Source organism: Cynocephalus volans, chromosome 2 (genome assembly GCF_027409185.1).
Source record: "Cynocephalus volans isolate mCynVol1 chromosome 2, mCynVol1.pri, whole genome shotgun sequence".
Taxonomy (NCBI): domain Eukaryota; kingdom Metazoa; phylum Chordata; class Mammalia; order Dermoptera; family Cynocephalidae; genus Cynocephalus; species Cynocephalus volans.
Window position 1 is genome coordinate 194,811,386 of NC_084461.1, and position 17,753 is coordinate 194,829,138.

Below are 17,753 nucleotides of genomic sequence, written 5' to 3' on the forward strand. Positions count from 1 at the left end.
TATCAAAAACTATTGTGTTTTGAAGATCTTTGTGCATATTACTTATCTACATTTTGGGGGCTTTCTTGGGGATGGATTTCTAGAAGCAGAGTTATTGGATCAAAAAATATAACAATTTAAAACTTATGTGTATTGGAATAATTTTTAGATGTTTGACTAGCATTGGAGATGAAGGTCTACAGCAGAAAAGCAAACAATTAGAAAAAAGGTACTGACTTCCATTCTCACATGTTTCTTGCTGAGGATATCCCAATTACCTCTCATGCCTGTATTTACAAATTGAACTTTTTCATTATTTTTGTTATTCCTTCTGATTCTCCCTGTGGCTGTGGAATGCTTCAGATAAAGTGGTAGTTAAAATTTGCCTGACTTCATAGGGCCGGCCCGTGGCTCACTCGAGAGAGTGCGGTGCTGATAGCACCAAGGCCATGGGTTCGGATCCTATATAGAGATGGCTGGTTAGCTCACTGGCTGAGCGTGGTGCTGACAACACCAAGCCAAGGGTTGAGATCCCCTTACTGGTCATCTTTAAAATAAATAAATAAAAAATAATAAAATAAAGTTGGCCTGAATTCAACATCACGTTTTACCTAACCACCAACCACCAATCAATACTGAAATGTCTGCATGTCTACCCTGCTAATTTAGTCTGACTATAGCTTCAATGAACTAAAATATTCCTTATGACATTATATGAACAATAGTTGCTAAATTTCTAACAAAGCAGTTTTACCAACATCCTCATGCCCTGACTAATTTCAAATGCAGGAGACATTCACTCCTTGAAAATAGTTTTCTCATGCTATGGACATGCATGCCTAGTATTTCCCTTCTCTCTAAATATTTATTATTTAAATATTCATTTAAATACCTATTTTTACATAATTTTCTTAAAATGCATACTCTCCATTTTTGGTTGTATAACTCTATAAATGTTCTAAAATAAACTCTCCAGGAATTTTGGGAATTAAACCTTCTCAGTTTTATCTTTGTTTGTTTGTTTTTCTGTTAGAATACTGCATTGCTATTGAGGCTGAAGACTGTATTCCTGAAGTTCATCCATTAAACCTAATCAGTTGTCTTCCATTTTACCATCCCCCTTCTTTCTTCATAAATGTGTCTTGGATCCCATGAAACTGTCTTCTCCTGTTTTTCCAAATTATTCCTGCTATAGTTCCTCTTCTCTCTGATCTCTAAATGAATGTGCTCCTCCAAGGATTTGCCAAGTCCTATGTGTTAATGAGAATTGCTATCTTAATTTCTATCCACTTAATGGTTTCAAATAACATTATGTTACTAGACAATCATGACCTCTTTTCTAAGCCCCAGTCCCATATTTTCAAAAATCTATTTAGCTTCTCTCCGAAATGGTTCACATACACCTCATATCTTTACAAAGCAGATACTCCATAAAAATCCGTGGAAATCTCTTTCCCTTTTCCATTCAAATCTTAGAACCAAAAATGACAATTCAAATTCATCCGTCCCCCAAAACATGAACAAGGATATTTTTCCTTCTGAGAGAATAGTAATTTAAGAATTAACCAAAGATGAAATGATATGCACAAAATTGTTTTTTCCTCTTCCTTGACCTCCTACAATCTCAAGTATTACATTTATAGTGAGACTTCAGAACTGTGCCAGGAATGCAGTATTTCAAGTCCTGAGCCCTTGGGCCAACTAAACAATCCAGAGTAGATTTCATCAGAGATGTACAACTGAAATATTCTTCACTCTTTATTCTAAGAAATGGAAACCTGCCAACAATGGTAATGAAGTAAATTATTTTTCACAGACATCCTAAGTTAATATAGAACACTTGATAGAGAGTAGAAATATAAATATTTTCCATAATTTCCCTTTTCCCAGAAACTTTCAAGAAGGATGATTCATAGATCTTAGTTGCCTTTCAATGTTTTAATCTCACTTCTTTAACAATAAACCAGGAGCCAACTAATTTGAAAACTCCACAATATTTCAGCATTAAGAAAGGGAATAAGAACCAGAATGTTTCATACTGGAAAGAATTTTTGAAATCAGCCATTTCAACTACTTTTTATTTTTTATACTGAATCTCAGAAAAGTCAAGTGTCACATCACACCTATGTAGCAGTGTTACCTCAAATTAATATTCCTCCAGAAAACTTTTTCCCACATCACACTGCCTAAGTCAAACTTCAAAACACCAGAAAGTTTTCCTAATTGCTATATTTTGGAAGGTAATTAAGAAAACTCTAATTTAAGATTAATCTTCTGTGTCATTATTTCTCCCAAGGGTCTCAAAACACTTAAGTATATAGTGGTGGATTCAGTTCCTATGAGGACTGAAGAGTAAACAAAATTGGGGACCTCTGTAAGAAAAAGAGCACAAAATTCCCACACAAAATAGGTATAGAGCCTTAGAAGGGACTGTTGCAAATAAGGATCCCTGAAACTTATGCTTCACAGCAAGTGGCCTCTGTAAATTCCTATTATTTCATTCACTATCTTGCTCCCAGAGGGTAGACTGCATCAGGTAAAAAAATCTTCATTTTATAGCAATGAAAAATGAAGTACAAATAGGTAATATGACTTTTTCAAAGTCACATAGTCAGACTAATCCGGTGTGTGTTCCTCCATCCCATTCCCACCACATAACTGCCCATCCAGACTTGAAGAGAACTATCTTTAAAGAAAGAAACAGAAAACTCTGTTAGTTGCTGATCTTGTCTGCCACCAATATTTAACTGTTATTCTGGGGTAAGAAAACTGTTTTTATGGCACTTTCACTTTGAAAATGAAACGAGATGATAGTTGCTTTTTATGCCGCTATGATCATATAGCCCATTGTGATCATGTATCATAGCATTTGAGAGCTGGTAAGGGACCTTACCAATCACTTAATATCTACTTAGCAAATAATGCAGAAGTGTCTGGGTTTATTGATTATCATAATAATGATAAACTTTAGACTACTACTGGGTCAACTGACATAAACCATATGAAGATTCTTCCAGTTACTCTTTAAGACTTTACGTGTGCTAAAAAGTAAAAATAGAAATTATTTTGGTTTTTTACAGAGTACTATTTTCTTCCTCCCTTAAAAAAAGATGTTTAGGTTGAGAGATGACAAAGGAAAGGCTTGTTCGGATCTCTTAAATTTAACACTGATATCTTTGTTCTGTCCAATACTTTGATATAATACCAGCAACTTGAAATCAATTATGCATCTATTTCAGAAAAACTGGTACTTTAAATGGGTCTTAAAATGGTGCTGATATGTCTACATAAATTCCAAATTATTCTAATAGATTTGACTGGACTTTTGAAGTCTTCATCTTGTAATATAACTTAATCACATGTATTGAATATATAATATAAAGAGTTTAAATAATTGTAATATACAATGATAATTTACTTTAGACAGTGTTTCTCAAACCTGATTAATATTTGTTCATACACCTCATTAAAAAAATTCTCACAGATCGTTAACATTTTCTTAAATTACTTTTAGTCATTTACTTCACTCATTTATTCATGTATTCATTCATTCAGCAAGTATTTATTAAGTACCTAATATGTGTCTAGTACTGAACAATGCTTTAGATCCTTCCCTACTCTCATAGAGCTTATATGGAGAGAGAGAGACATGTAAATATTAATATATCAGGTACTAATACACACTAAGAAGAAAAAATTAAGTAAAACACAGTCAGTGATCTCTCTGATAAGGTTATAGTTGAGCAGAGACCTGAAGCCTGAAGGAAATGAAGGAGAAAGCCCTGGCAAGGAAGAGTGGTCCAGGTGGAGGGAATAGCAAGATCGTTTAGTATATTCCAGGAAAAGTCAAAGGCTAGTAAGGGTAGAACAGAGCGAGCAATCAGCTTGTGGTAGGAGAGGAGATAGGGCCTTATATAACACCATTAAGACTTGGGATTTTAAACCCATGCACAGAAAGACAAATACCGCATGTTCTCACTTATATAGTATGTGGAATCTAAAACAATGGGCTCATAGAAGCAGAGAGTAGAATAGTGGTTACCAGAGGCTGGCGGGGTGAGAGGATTAGGGAAGTGTTGGTCGGACGACACCAAGTTTCAGTTAGACAGGAAGAATAAATGATATTTGAAATGATGGACATGTTAATTTGCTTGATGCAATCATTCCATATTGTATACATATATCATAATATCACTTTGTACCACATAAACGTATGATTATAATCTGCTGATACTGAAAAAACCCTTGGATTTTATTATAAATGAGATAAGAAAACACTGAAGCATTTTGGGAGGGAAGTGATTTATGAATTTAAATGGATCACTCTGACTACTCTGTGGAAAACAGACTGTATGGGAGCAAGGTTAAAAACAGGAAGACTTGAAAGAAGCCATTGCAAAAGTCAAGGCAAGAAATGATGGTAGCCAGTACCAAGATGGCAATGATAGCGGACGTAGTGAGAAGTGGTTGAATTTTGGAATAACTGAGAAGAAAAGCCAATGGGTTTGGCTGCTTTGATTGAAATATGAAAGACAAAGAAGAGTCAAAGAGGACTCCAGACCTTGTGGCCTAACCTACTGAAAGAAGAAATTGCCCATTTATAAAACTGTAATAAACATCTTATATGAGGGTACTTCAAGAAGTTTGTGGAAAAAAAGAACTAAAAGATAATACAAATCTTTCTATGAACTTTTTGAAGTACCTTCGTACTTATAGGTGTAAAAGAAATTCACAACCTTTCCCCAAATCAAAGTTAACACCACTGATTTAATATGACAGATGTTACCATTTTGTTGATACAATAACTCCCAAAACAAACATGGCCCTATCTACCACGTTTTGAGTTTTTCGGTGTGTCATGCTTACTCGCATATAATGGCTTAATTCTCCCAACCACTTTACCTGTGTTCCTGGAAACTGTACAGGCTGGCTTGACATTATCGGTCTTTTCAAGGTGAGAGTTCAACATTTATGCCTTAATTCCACTTCCACTTCTATTCTGTTCTCATTAGTCCAAGACAATAAGAGTGGTACCACTTGGCATTATGATTAACACAAATTCAGGCCCTGAAATCACAGCAACCCACAGAACTCTTTGGTAATAAGGTGATCATTGAAATGATCCACCACATATTATTTTTTAAATGCTAATCATCAAAATGAAAACATAATATTTAAAAAATCTCATAGAGAACTTTTAGACCTATTTTCATGTCTTTGAACACTAGAGCATACAGTCGTATCTTACCCCAGGTGGCTGGGTACGAAGTTTGACACTTAAGGTTAAAACTGCATACAGTTCAAATTACCCTTGAAAATCTTAGTATATATGGTTTTGTTTACAAAACTCTTTAAAGTAATTCTGATGCACAGTCAAGTTTGAGAACCACTGAGCTAGTCTAAAGGAAGAAAAGAAAGGTCTATTTATAAAAGGGATTCTTAACCTTTTTGTGACATTGACCTCTTTGGTAGTTTGGTGAAGCCTACAGACATCTCCAAATAATGTTTTAAACGAAAAAAAATTAATCATTTAGAATTACAAAGGAAACCAATTATACTGAAATAAAGTTATCAAAATATTAAAAAGCAAATTTGTATTATAGTAATACATGTGCTTCTTTATTAATACATTTAGTAATGAGAGCTAGTAGGGAGTCTAATAACTACAATAATTTTTAAAAAAGTGATGAGCATAAGCAATATTTTGAAATATTTGTAACAACTGCAATGTGATATAAAATATGATTTCTTTTGGTGACAAAGTCACAGATATTGCTAATACTTCTTTGTCTTGTCGCTAACATTTGTAATGATAGAAAATGCTAAATTTCAGTTTGAGGTCAGTAAAAACAAAAACAGAATGTTTTCTAACATATTCCTTGATCTACAGAAACCTGGGCATTCAAACCATTCTCTTTTCAAGATAACTAGTATAAATAGATGAGGAATTCTAAAAAGTTTCTTCCTATCTGCAGAGTTTACTTCATTCTCTTTTCTATCAAGACTCTGCAATCTCTCTTAATAGAAATTAATAGATTGTTGTGAGGATTAAATGATATAATATATGTCAAGTATGTAGTAAGTGCAGAAAAAAGGTTTGCTACATGCGAACCTAATCTTACTTGATCATATTGATGACTGTTATTTGAAAAGTTACAGAGAGTAACTTGTCATTTCCCAATGTGATTGCACTGAACAATTATCACTCCTGTGCCTTTTGGCATTGGGTAGTCCTGTTACTATAGAATTTCATCTTACGTTGCAGGAGTTAGTTGAAATCTATGTATGATGCTGCTCCACTATAGTTTGGGTTGCAAACAATAGAAACCAACTCTAGCTGACGTAGGCAGAAAATAAATTTATTTACCAGATATCTCACAGAACGGACCAAGAAGCTCAGAAAATGGACAGACCCTAGGGAGGCACAATCAAGATCATGTCACAAAAATTGTCTGCTTAGGATGCTGCTGATGCCATTGTCACACGATTCTGCTCTATAGACTCTTACCTTCACAACGGCCACAATGGTCTCTGCTGTACCCTGAGCTCTCTAAATTCAAAGTCCTTGGTGGAAACATCTGACTGACCAAAGTGACATGACCACATGCCAGCTGCCAGGCAACTGACAGAAAATATCTACCTGTACTTCTTCCACATTGACAGCAAAAGCAAGAACACTGCCTCCCAGCTATCCAATATAGGATAGTGTTCAAGTGATCAGCAACCACACTACAAATATATCTACTCGTTAATGATCAAGAGCCACAGCACAGCTCAGGGGATAAGTGACAAACTTGAATTTAGAGCATTTGTTCCAGTTTCTAGTCATTGTCTTAATCAATTCCTTCTAATCTAAGTTTTATTTGTTTAAGCTTCTTCTCTATGGGGGCACTTCAAAAAATTCATGGAAAAATAAAATTGATAATACAAATCCTTCCATGAACTTTCTGAAGTACCCTCATATCTATAAAATATTATTCTTCTTGTGAGTTTAGTAAGAGGTATAGTGACTATGAAACAGTGCTCAACTGTTCATTCATTCAACATTTATTGGCTACTTGCCATGCTTAAGACCTCATGCTAAGTGTTGAAAAATATATAACAGAAATATAAATTCACCAGAAACCCATTTTCTAGAACCAGTGAGTGTTACAAGTACTATGGAAATTCAAAATAGAGAAAGAGAACTTCTCACACTTTAAGGAGAGGAGAATGGGAATGGGTAAGTGACTGGTGGCTTCATGGAAGAGATGGCATTTACATTGCTCTGTAAAGAACAGGCAGAATTTTTATAGAAAATGGTTTGTGCAAAGGATTGGAGGTTGCAGCATGTTAGGAAACAGCACATTACTTGCATGGTTGTTCTACAGATTTGGGAAGGGATTCACTGTAAACAAAGCTGAAATAGTCTACTGGATCTAGACTGTAAAGGAGCTTGAATACCATATGCAAAGGATCTTAAGCTTTTTTCTACAAATGACAAAAGCATTTTAAATTAGAATCAGGCTTCAAGAATAATACTGTAAATGTCTGGCAGTAATATAGACTGGACTGGAGATATTTTGTTTAAAAATATTACATAAACATTATAGAAAAAGAATTGGAAGAATATAGACCAAAATGTTAATTGGTATTATCTTTGAGTATTGGGAATACAGGTATTTTCTGTATTCTTTCTATCTTTCTATTTTCTCCATTGAATATATATCACTTTTATAATGAAAAAAGTAAATTAAAAATATTTTTTAAAGATTGAGCTGGAATAGGAGACTGGAGCAGAGGTCAGGTTAGGGCTACCAAACAAGAAAGAATGAAAGTCTTATTCTAGAATGTTGGCAATAAAATTGAAAGCAGAAGGCAGATACCACATTGTGGTTCCATGAATCTGGATGCAAGAGAAACAGGGCAGTAGCACAGTGAAGAGTAAGCAGCTGACTGGCTGTATAGCCCAGAAAAGAGATGGGAATCAAACTTAGCTCTGAGATGAAACTCTAAGAACATGTGACAGGGAAGATGTTTGTTCTATGAACAAAAACAGAGAATTCAGTAGGAGAAACAAATTTAATAAAAGAAAGATGATGAGTGTTTTCTAGCCAAATTGACTTTAAAGGGCTAGATGGACATCCAGGTAGAGATAAACAGTAAGGAGAAAGAAGAAATGGAGGTAAGAGTTCAGGGGAAATGTTGGAGCTAGACGAAATCTGGGAATCCTTTGTGTAAGGTGGATAAGAAACTCAAGAAGGAGCTATGGTAACTCAGGCAAATACTGCAGAGAGAAGAGAGGGCTAAGAACAAAACCTTGGAGGAATACCCCAGAGTTGAATTCTTAGTGAATGCTAGATAAACGCTAAGTACAATATTGTATTTCTATTTAGACATTCATCCCATTTAATATATAATCAAAAGGTTAAAATGACTTCCTTAAGTCCATCAAATTGAAATGAATACTGAAAAGAATACTACCATTAATAAAATTTAGATTATTATATATTTTTAAGGATTACTTTGGCTTTTGCTTCATGTCATTGTATAAAACAAAAGAAAAACAAACAAAAATCCCCCAACTTTGTCTTTGAAAATTAAAAAAAATAAAAAAAAAAGAAAACCTGTAAAGTACAGTAATAAAATGTACAAACCTTTTAATTGATAATCTATACATTTTATAGTTTTTATACATTCTTATTATAACCAGAATCTTGGATTTGGAATGGATTTAAGAGGGGCTCAAGGAGGATAAGTTGCTTTTAAGTAATTTAATAGTAATGACTTCACACTTGTGGTGTCATAGCTTAGGTTGAACTCCTGATCAAAGAATACTTGACAGTTGGGTAACATCACGGTATGGTAGAAAGAACTTTGAACTGGAAGACAGAAGTCTTAGATCCTAATCCCATAGCAGCCCTCTGTGGTATTGATCAAGTTATTTAATTTCTCCAAGCCTCAATTTTCTGGTCTTGGGGCTCGTTGAGACAATTTCTAAGTTCCATTTCAATTCTAGAAGTCTATGATTTTTGCATGTTGCTCAGTTTAAAAATCTTTTATTCGGTCTCTCTCTCTCTCACACACACACACACACAAACGCAAGCACTGAGTTCAATTTGTAACTAAAACTCCTGGCAATCTTCACTTTAATTGTTCCACAGCCAAATAAAAGAAAAACCAAAGATGTAAACAGATTTAGCCTCTGCAAATTTTACCTGCCACTGATCACCAGATACATGAAGACACTATGAGAGCTCTGTATTTACAATTTTGACTCCTTTCTACAGGATTACAATGCCAGGCACTGGAGAGAATAGAACATGCAGAAATAAAAGCTTTGAAAATAAACCTTCTTACAGCTAATGAAGGATTATCTAGCATGCAATTTTTCTGAAATGTCACAGCTATTAACAAGTCCTTTTTTTCAGTTTGGAACTATTTCTCTCCTTGTTTTTTCACTTTGTCACCCTGAAAAGTTTTCCTGAAGCATAATCAGATTCAGGAATTCAAAAACTTTAAAATTAAATTTTATATACTTAAAATTTATATTTACTTCCTTGGAAAAAGGTCTACTTGGCCTCTGCTATGAACTCAATCCTCTTCTATCCCCCACCCCATTTATATGTTGAAACTCTCAGTGTGACTGTATTTGAAGACAGGTCCTTTTGGAGGTAATAAAGGTTAAATGAGGTCATAAATGTAGTCCTGATGGAGTTTGGATGTGTTGTCCCCTCCAAAACTCATGTGGAAATTTGATCTCCAATGTGGCAGTGTTGGAAACTGGTTGAGTCATGAGGGCGGATCCCTCATGAATGGATTAATGCTCTCCCTGGGGCGGGGGGTGGGGGGGGTGGGGGGGGTGGTTAAAGAGTGAGTTCTCACTCTATTAGTTTCCGTGAGAGCTCATTGCTTAAAAAGACCCTGGCACCTTCTCTCTCTCTCTTGCTTCCTCTGCCATGTGATCTGCTTGTATCCGCTGGCTGCCTGCCACTTTCCGCCATGAGTAGCAGCAGCCTGAGGCCCATGCCAGATGCAGCTGTCCCAGAATCGTAAGGCAAATAAACCTCTCTTCTTTATAAATTACCCAGTCTCAGGTATTCTGTTATAGCAACACAAAATGGACTAAAACAAGTCCTAATCTGGTAGGATTGGTGGCCTTATAAGATGAGGAAGAGAGATAACAAGGAAAGGCCATGTGAGCATGTAGTAAGAAGGTGGAAGTCTGCAAGCTGGGAAGATAGCCCTCACCAGAAACCAAATCAACTAGCACTTTGATCTTGGACTTCTCAGCCTCTAGAGTTATGAGCAAATAAATTTCTATTGTAAGCCACCCAGTCTGTGGTAGTTTGTTATAGTAGCCTAAGCAGACTAAGACAGCATGCATAAGAACTATTTGGACAATTTTCAAATGGTTACTAATTTAGTAGTCAAAACACATTCTTCTTCAGGTACTTAGAAAAACTGATCTTTTGACAATCCTTTTCCTTTCATAATTTCCTTGAGAACTCAAAGAATTGGGTAAAAATGTTTGAAATAGAGGGAAAAGTTTACAATTTTTTTAGTCTCCATCCAATAACTTAAAAAAACCCAAAAACCCACAAATAAGATAGAGTACACATACTTGATTAAGTGTGAAATCTTGACCTGAAATCTGTTTCCAAAGACTCTGAAGTTTCTTTGACCTTTCAACAATACTGCCTCTGAATATGAACCTAAAATGTATAAGTTCCTTGTCCAGTTGCCAAAAAAAAAAAAAGTATAAGTTCCTCAAGATGTAAGTGATTACAAATACGTTCCTGTTCAGGTATTTAGAGCAATTTCTTTATACTTGAGCGATTTACTAAAAATTTAGAAATAGAATGAACCCTATCAGTCCTCTATATACTATCTGATTTTAAATATTCTTTAGAGCTGTTTATGAATGGAATCTATCCTCTATACTACTGGGAGCATTATCAAACTAAAAGTAAAATCTGACCATGCCACTCTCCAGCTTAAAACCCTTTAATCTCCAGCATGTACAGGATATAAAATCCAAGCTCCCTGTGGACAGCAGATGAAATCCTCTGTGATCTGTTCCTTGTCTACTCTTTCATCTGTCCTTGTAACTCTGGGGCCTCACACTGTATGCCCAGTTCTCTCAAACTACTTCCCTGGATATCAAGAAGCACCTGTTGGCAAGAAAGTTCTCCAATGTACTGGCTAACTAGACTCTGTCCAAGAATATGCTTAGATAGTACCTCTTCAAAGAAACTTTCCTGAACGTTTCCTAAGCTACGGTAGGTTTTTTCCTTTGTGTTCCTGCAGAACAGTGCTATAAACATTTATTTTATACACAGTATTTACCATACAAGATCTGTGTTGTCTTAAGTAAATACCTCCCCATTAGGACCATAGGATGCTAGAAGGCAGGGATCATACATACTTATATCACCCCTTCCTAACAGACTGGCTGATACATTGCTTTGTGGCCAAAAAATGCTGTTGAACTATACTAATTCATATATTAAATGTATTAGAGTGTTTACCATCTTAAGAAATTATGGTAAATATTTTTGTAAAGCAAGGAACCATCATTCCTTCCTGTGCTTTTTTGAATCACTGTTTTCACAGGTTGCTTTACTTAAAATGATCCTGACCTTTATTTTGGAAATTTACTATTTTCTTTAACTACGTGATACCCAAATGTCAATAATTTCAGAATTACCAGCACTTTCAACTGACTTGTTCAAGAACAAGTAAGCTATTTTAATAGATGCCTTAAGAAACTGGCATTTGAGATTATCCCACTTAAGCATCTATAAACCTCTTTAGAGTTGGAGTCTAGATGTATTAATTTTTAAAAAGTAAAATAAAATCTATACTACATATTAAACAAAAAATTAAATGTGCTATGCAATACTTTTTCCATGTGGACAGTCATAATAGATGGCATCTTGTCATTAGATAATTAAGAATCCATTACTTAGGACTTCCTTCAGTCAGCAAGTCCAAAATATCACTTATATTGATTTTTAGAACTTCATTCAGTCTTTGTTAGGATTTTTTTGAACATTCACTCGTTGTTGCCTTTAGTAAGTGAACTAATCCTGGAACAAATATAAGAGGAAAGAGAAAATCCACAGCCATTTATCTTAGACTATTACAGGCACTGAAGACGGAAAGAAGGGTTACTTTTCTCAGTTGCACCTAATTTAATGTAATCAACATCATCACCACCACACTAACATTTACTGAATGATCATTCTGTGCCAGGCACTGTACATTACCCCATTTAAACCTTAACATGACATTATGAAAGAGTTACTATTACTGATCTCATTTTATAGATAAAAATCTGAGGCCCAACTTCACAGAGCTAGTGTATGGTAGAGCCAGGATTCAAATTTAAGCTGCCTAACCTCAAGGCTAGTCTTTTAACCACTACGGTATAGTTTTCAGTTAAATCACTATATGAAAGATTTCAGAAATTAATAACTTGATAAATTATAAAGGATTCCATCTAGCCTACAGGATTCTGGAATACTAACTGCTTAATCATTTTGATTTGTTTTGCCCTAGGCCAAACCAGAAGGTTAAAACCCTCTATCTAAAACTTTCTTTTCACTTTGTGCTTTAAAAAAAAGCCAATGCCATCAGTGAGAATTTCTGTTCAGTGAAGAGTGCTGTCCAAATTCAAGACAAGGGAAGTCTAAGTATTCTAAAATCTTCTGAGGTAATCCTGTACTGGGACTTCAGGAGATGCCTTTCTACCCTAGAAAGTTAGCATTTACAACTTGAAACTCTTGCCTAATTTCTAATGTTGAAAGGACAATTCAGTGTTCTTAAGTCACTTTTAATTTTGCTTTGCCACTGGCAGATATGGCAAGCATCCATATATGCTGACAGAATACATGTTAGAGCAGTTTTCTCCTGTTGAAAGTTGCCTTATACTGCTTCAGCAAAACTTCTCTCACAAAAACTGCAGGAATTGACTTTTCAAAAAGTATATGAGACTATATCTATTCCAACTAATATACAAATCAACACAGAAAATCAATATTAAATTGCTTTTAGAAAGTAATCAGTCCTGGGGCTGGCCGGTTAGCTCATGTTGTTGGAGCACAGCCTTGTAACAAGGTCGATGGTTTGGATCCCTATACTGGCCAGCTACTAAAAAAAAAAGTAAAGTCCTTTAAGAACTAACTTGGGATGTCTCCAAGTTCTTAAATTAACTGTGAGAGGTTAGAGAAAGTATAAAAGAAATTGAACATCATTAATATCCAGCAATACATAGAAAAGCTTTATCCTTAAGGTGCTATAATGTAGGAGAGATGAACCACATAAGCAAATAATGATACCTAGAGTAAATTCAATCACTTCCTAAATCTTCTGGCTTCAATCTCTCCTACACATGGCCGAAAATATCATTTTCCTAACAGAGAAGGATCTAACAGTATTACTTTGTTATGCAAAAATCTTTGGTGGAGACATCCAAACTCCATAGCAAGGTACTCAAGTCTGCAAGATATGGTTCCAATTCAAGTTTACCAGCTTCCTAGTTATTCCTCGAATGTGCTGGCTACGGTCACCGTCTCTGGACACTGCTTGTGTCTTTTACTTAGCTTGGAATATTTTTTCTCTTCTTCTTTAGAAGTAAAAATCCTACTCCTCCTTGAGCACCCAGTTAAATTCCACCTCTTTTCCCTGCCTCTGAAGTTAGAATTCAGTTACCATGGCACTTTACTTATATTCTTACTGTAACATATCTCATCTTTACCTAACATATTAATAGTTTACTGTGAATGTATTTGTTTCCCAAATTGAAAATAGGTTCCTTCATCTTTTCCTTCATACTGAAGTGATTCTTCTTTTTTGCTCTTGTAGCAGCACAGTCTAATTTTTAAAATATGGATTTAGACAGGGTGACTTGAATTGCAGTTTCGACATAACCCATAATTCACTCAATAAATGTTTATTTATTGCCTACTATGTGCCCTTCTAAGCACTTGGAGAAACAAACCAAAGCTCCCTATCCTTGTGGAGCTTAAATTTTAGTGGAGAGAAATGACAAATTAACAATAAACATGATAAAGTAAATTAGTAGAATTAAAAGAATGATGAGTGCTTTGGAAAAAGAAAAAACAGAGCACAATGTAGATCAGGAATGCCAGGGGTGTGGAGTGAAGTCGCATTTTAAACAGGGTGATCAGGATAGAGCTCATTGAGAAGGTGAAATCGGGCCCATCTCAAATTTGGAAGGAGGTACAGGAGGTATCAATAACTGAGACAAGAGTTTTTTAGGTGCAGGAAACAGCTAGTGCAAAGGCCCTATAAGGGAGGACTGTGAAGGAGAAGAACCCCGTGGCTAGATAAGAGTGAGCAAAGGGATAAGCAGGGGAGAGAGAAGGCCAGAGCAGAAAAGGGAGGGGGCAGGTCATACAGGGCCTTACAGAATCCTATTATAAAGGTTCCAGTTCTGGGCCCGTGGCGCACTCGGGAGAGTGCGGCGCTGGGAGCGCAGCGACGCCCCCCCCCCCCCCCCCCCCCCGCCGCCGCCGCCGCAACTCACTGGCTGGCTGAGTGCCGGTCACGAAAAAGACAAAAAAAAAAAAAAAAAAGGTTCCAGTTCTTACTCTGAGATAGGGAGCCACTGCAGGGTTTTGAGGAGAGAAGTATCACAATCTGATCCATATTTTAAAGGATCACTCTGCTATGTTGAGAGTAAACCAAAGCAGAGAGTTATAATAGGTCTGTTATAATAACCCAGGTGAGATATGATGGTGGCTTGAACCAAGGAGAGAGCAGTAGAGGTGCACTGATTTTATGTATGTGTATACATATGTGTGTATGTATCAATTTTACTGAGGCATAATTTACATAATAAACTCTACCCATATGAAATGTACAATCAAATGAGTTTTATCAAATGTGTATACTCATGAAACCATCACTACAATCAAAGGAACATTTCTGTCCCATCAAAAATTTCTTTTTGCTCCTTTGCAGCCAGTGAGTCTCACCTTCCAACCCTAACCCCCAAGTAAACACTGATCTCTGTCACTACAGATTAGTTTACATTTCCTAGAATTTCATATGAATGCAATTATATAGTACACACTGTATATACCTGTTTTGTATCTTTTTTTTTTTGTCACTGAATATTATGATTTTGAAATTCATCCATACTGTTGGGTTTGCTGATGGAATGGATTTAGAGTATGAGAGAAAAAGAATAATTGAGGATGATTCCAAGGTTTTTGGTCAGAGTGACTGAAGAAATGGAGCTGACATCAACTGAGATGGAGAATGATCCAGGAGGAAAAAAGGCTGGGAAGAGATCAGGAATTAAGCTTTTGATATACTGATTATCCCAGTAGAGCTATCAAGCCATATGCTGGATATAAATCTGGAGTTCAGAAGTGAGGTACGGACTGAAGATATAAATTTGGGAATTGTCAGCATATTGATAATGTTATCAAAGCCATGAAACTAGATAAGATCACCAAGGACATGAGATCAATTGAGAAGAGAAGAGGACGAAGGTCCAAGCTCTGGGACATTCCAACTTTAAGAGATTGGGGAAAACCAAATGAGACTAAGAAGGAACATCCAGTAAGAGAAAAGGAGAATGAAGAGACTGTGGTATCCTAAAATTCAAGTGTAAAGTCTCAAGGAGGCAGGTGTGTGTCAAATGCTGCTGATAGGTCAAATAAGAGATAAAAATTGACCATTAGATTTAGCAACATGGAGGTCATTGATGACCTTAACAAGAGCAAATTTGATGGAGTGGTAGGGACATAAGCTTTCTTGGATAGATTAAGGAGTGACTGGGAGAAATGGAATTAGATACAGCAAGTACAGACAACATTTTTGAGGAGTTTACCTATAAAGGGGAGCAAAGAAATGGAAAGGTAGCTGGGAGAGAAAGAGGAGCTAAAAGAATGTTTTTGTTTGTTTGTTTTTAAGATGGGAGAAATAAGAACATGTTTGTAGGCTGATAGGAATGATACAGGAAAGGAAAAATTGGTGGAGAGCAGGGGAAATTGCTGAAGTGATGTTCCTGAGTGGACCAGAGAGGGTGGGATCCATTGTCCCAATAAAGGAATTAGCTTTAGATGGGAGTATGGAGGGTTATCTATGGTAACTTACTTGCTTTTTAACTTTCAGCAAATTACTTAGTCCCTTAAAGGAACTTCAGTTTCCTTATCTGATGATGGAGATTAAAAATATGTTTTACAGAGTTGTCCTGAGGATTAGACAGGAAAACACGTGTCTGGTCAGTATTCTCATTATATGTTAGCTACCATCTCTTTCCTCTATTTATAACTTTCAAAATGAAATTAACCACATTTTATTTTGTGTAGTAGTTAAAAATGTACATGTTTTCTTTTTTTTTTTTTTCAATTATAAACTTCTTGAAGGCAGGAATGATCTTTTGGCCTTATTTTCCTTAACACAAGGGTCTTGACTGAAATAGATTCTCAATAAATATTTTTTGAACTTATTTCAATAATGTAGGAAGAAAACCCTTTCTATGGTATATAAAAATTGCCAACAATGTGAACAAATCTGTCCAGTCTTCTAGTTTCTAGTCTTATTTGTCAATCTTTTAAAAAATTGTTTCCATAAACATAATTTCATGTCCTTTAAATGATTTAAAACTTCAAAATATCCTACACCCCATTCTGAAGTATTGCACCTCCTAGGCAGTAGGAATCACTGTTCTAGTATAAAAATGGGAGGAATAAGCATGATATAGTTAGAGTAGGCAGCAGCTAATACATAATCTTCATATGTTCCAATTAATTCAAATCCCCTAGAACACCCTAGTATGATAAACTGACAGATGACAAGATCATGTGTGTGTGTGTGTGTGTGTGTGTGTGTGTGTGTGTGTGTGTGTGTGTGTATGCATGTATGCATATATGTGTATATGAGTTGAGATAGATGCAGGGGATGGGGAAGAGAAAAAAACGATAAAAACAAACCTGGCAAAAATTTAAAATTTGATCAGTCCAGTTTAAAAGGTATATGAAATTTTTTGAATTATTCTAGAATGTCTACAAATTTGGGGGAAAAAAAGGAACGGGACAGGGGGACTGGCAGTCACCTCTCTTTAATTAAAAAGTAGTTTAATTTTGACTTCGACAATGTAACATCTTAGGCCATCCATTTAACCTTTGTACCTCAGTTTATTTTCCTATAGAATGGGTGGTATATTTACTGTCTTCACAGTGAAGGTATATAACATTTACTTGTTATATATGCATTTAAAACTTTTACAGAAGCCAAAGTATTTATAGCTAAAGATTTAAAAAGAATCAACATTTCTAACCACATTTAGCTTACTACATCTAGCTACTGAGTAGGTGTAATGAACTTAATATAGATAGACAGAACCAAGTCATTATATATAAATATGGATTTTAAACAATTATAACACAGGAGGCAAAACTGACCAACAAATAAAGCACTGATCTGTTTGGCTAGTATAGTGTTTTAGAAAACAAACAGACAACAACTAAGGTTGGCCATCCATACTTGCAGGTTCCGTATTTGTAGATTCAGCCATTCTCGGATAAAAAATATTAAAACAATAACAACAAAAATAATACAAATATAAAAATACAGTATAAGAACTATTTATATAGCATTTGCATTATATTAGGTGGGTATTATAAGTAATCTAGAGATGATTTGAAGTATACAGGAGAACTGTGTATAGGTTATATGCAAATACTGTGCCATTTTAAATAAGGCAACTAGGCATCCTTGGATTTTGGTATCTGCTGAGGGACCTGGAACCAATC

The 17,753-nt window shown here is 35.5% G+C and overlaps 1 protein-coding gene across 2 annotated transcripts in view; it reads right to left on the minus strand.

Moving 5' to 3' along the window:
• The window catches only part of TAOK3 (TAO kinase 3), a 172,014-nt gene that overhangs the window by 91,027 nt on the left and 63,234 nt on the right, over nucleotides 1-17,753 (minus strand). The gene's annotated exons all lie outside the window — the stretch shown is intronic.